Source organism: Rattus rattus, chromosome 4 (genome assembly GCF_011064425.1).
Source record: "Rattus rattus isolate New Zealand chromosome 4, Rrattus_CSIRO_v1, whole genome shotgun sequence".
NCBI lineage: Eukaryota > Metazoa > Chordata > Mammalia > Rodentia > Muridae > Rattus > Rattus rattus.
In genome coordinates this window covers 132,541,513-132,544,405 of record NC_046157.1, presented here as the reverse complement: position 1 = coordinate 132,544,405, position 2,893 = coordinate 132,541,513, and positions in this window count along the sequence as shown.

Genomic DNA, 2,893 nt, shown 5'->3' with positions numbered 1-2,893 from the left:
TTTTATCTTCTGAATCTACCTGAGTATTTTTCCTAATTGATGTTTTAAGTTCCTTTCTTAAGGTCTGGGCCCATCTTCATTTCTCTCCTTTTGTTATTTCTCCTGCTCCATAATTCCCTTTATTTCCTGTTCAAAGTTCTGCATCCATATTTTAATTTTTTTCTTTATAGTGTAATTCTGATATTCTCATGTCTCCTTACTTTAGTTGATTTACTTTGAAATATTCTCCTCCAAATCTTGCTTCGTCTCCGCAGTATTTTCTCTCTGACAGTCTGATCTGTGGCTGTTGCATCTTTTGTTCTAGGACCTTCATTAACTCCTGTCTCTAAGATTCATTTTCCTCTCTCTGTCACTTATCATGACCTATACATTCCTATACCTCCAGTTCTAGTGTTGCCTGTAGAGTTGGTGCCAAGTCTTAACTTTCTTTTACTGTTGTTCATGCTGCCCTACATGTTTCTAGAACTTGTTTTTTTTTCCTTTTTCATTACATAGCTTGTGTATTTACATTTCAAATGTTATCTCCTTTTCCAGGTCCCCTTTCTCCCATTAACCCTTCCCCTGCTTCTGTGAGGATGGTCTCCCTCACATCCAACCACTACTCCCCCAACACCCTGCCATTCCCCTACACTAGGGAAACAAGACTTCACAGGACCAAGAGTTTCTTCTCCTATTGATGCCAAACAATGCCATCCTTTGTTACATATGTGATTGGACCCATAGGTCACCACATGTGTACTCTTTGGTTTCTGGTTTAGTCCTTGTGAGCTCTGGGGGGGGGTCTGTTTAGTTGATATTTTTGTTCTTCTTATAGGGTTGCAAAATCCTTTAGCTCCTTAAGTTCTTTCTCTCACTCTTCTCCATGAGTCCCCATGCTCAGTCTATAAATCCTGCTGCCACCAGGGGCCATACTGATCAGAGTAATCTGTGATGCACCTAAAACCATGTCTGTGATGACATTCATGCCAGTACTTCCAAAGAAGGTTGTGTTTTTGTTGATGATGCTACTGCAACCAGTCTGTAAATTGTTCTCTTTGTCCCATGTTATCACTAAAAGCTGTGAACCCTAAACTATGATTCTGCCTGAAGCTGCATGAAATCCATTCTGCTACATTGTGCCATATTCAAGTGGGCAGACATCACTGCTACTTAAGGCCATATTGATTTCCAGGATTCAGGGCCTTCTCGGTGTCATAGATTCAATTGCAGCAGGTGGTCATGGTGACAATCTCTATTTTCATGAGAAACGCTATAAAGACTCAAGATTAGTGCTGCTGCTTATTGTGAATGGGAAGGAAAATGTTTTTGAAGTAATATTGATGAAATACAGATAAGTTGAAAGCAAGAAATATAGAAGACATCTGAGACAATCGCTACACCTCAAAGCCTTCTTCTAAGAACAGAAACCAGGGGATCTCTAGTGCCTCATATGGAAGAGAATCAATGTGGAAGATCTTATCTTACATTGCTACCAGAAAGTGATATTGAGACTGAACTGGACACCTCCTGTAGTTAGGCAGGACTTTTGATAGAAGGAAAGGGACATCAATCCACCCACAATATCTTCAAACCAAAATGTATCTTATTTATAAACTTTTCCAGGATTAAGATGGAACAATAATGATCTTTCCAGCCTGCATGTGCACTGTAACATGAGTTAAGGCTGTCCAACACCTCTCTGGAACTAAAACCTGCCTGGAGAAAGCTGGTTTCCCAAGCATATTCTAACACCTAATCACACAGCCCACAGGCAAGACCCCACTTTGCTACAATAACAGTCAAAAGAGGGACATATTAGAAGCATACAGGGCACAGGAACCTCATAGCAGCCTGGGAGAGGAGACTTCTGGCCTTAATCTGCCCTCAGAGGTAAAGCTGTCCCAGAGCACTCAGGACCTAAAACCTGGCCAGAGAGAGCTGGTCTCCTAGAAGTGCTGACCCACAGACTTGCATGAGGGACAAGCCACAGTCAGAGACAGCAAGATCACCTAAAACCAAAGACAACCAAATAATGAGGGGTAAGGGCAAAAACCAAGGAAACAGAAACCAAGAACACTTGCCATCATCAGAATCTAGTTCTCCCATCACAGCCAAACCTGGATACCTCACCACACCAGAAATAAAGATTCTGATTTAAAATCTCATCTCATGATGATGATAGAGGACTTTAAGAATCACATAAATAGGTGCACGGAGGCTCCCGGAAAGGGCGGCACAGATCTTCCTGGTTGCTGCCGCCGCAGAGAGCTCGTAGGCAGCACCCGACGAGCAAACTTGAGCCTCGGGACCACAGGTAAGACCAATTTTTCTGCTGCAAGAGACCTGCCTGGTGAACTCAGGACACACAGAGGCAAAATTCCTCTAGGACCAGGCACTTCCGGTGTTTACTGGGAGTCCCAAACCCGCAGATCCCGGCCTGCAGCAGCTCTCTGCTCCCAGACCCCGTGGGAGAGAGACCTCACCGCCTGGTCAGGTGGGCACTCCTGAGGCTGCAGAGCAGAAGAGACCACCAACACTGCCTACCCCTGCCCACATCCCTGGCCCAAGAGGAAACTGTACACGGCCTCTGGGTTCCTGTGGGGGAGGGCCCAGGAGCGGCAGGACCCCTGCGCCTGAGACACCGCCGGAACCTGAAGGCACAGACCGGATAAACAGTTCTCTGCACCCAAATCCCGTGAGAGGGAGAGCTAAACCTACAGAGAGGCAGACATGCCTGCGAAGCCAGAAGAGACTGCACTCTGCACACATCTCTGACTCCAGAGGAAAACACCAAATGCCATCTGGAATCCTGGTGCACGGAGGCTCCCGGAAAGGGCGGCCCAGATCTTCCTGGTTGCTGCTGCCATGGAGAGCTCATAGGCAGGACCCCACGAGCAAACTTGAGCCTCGGGAC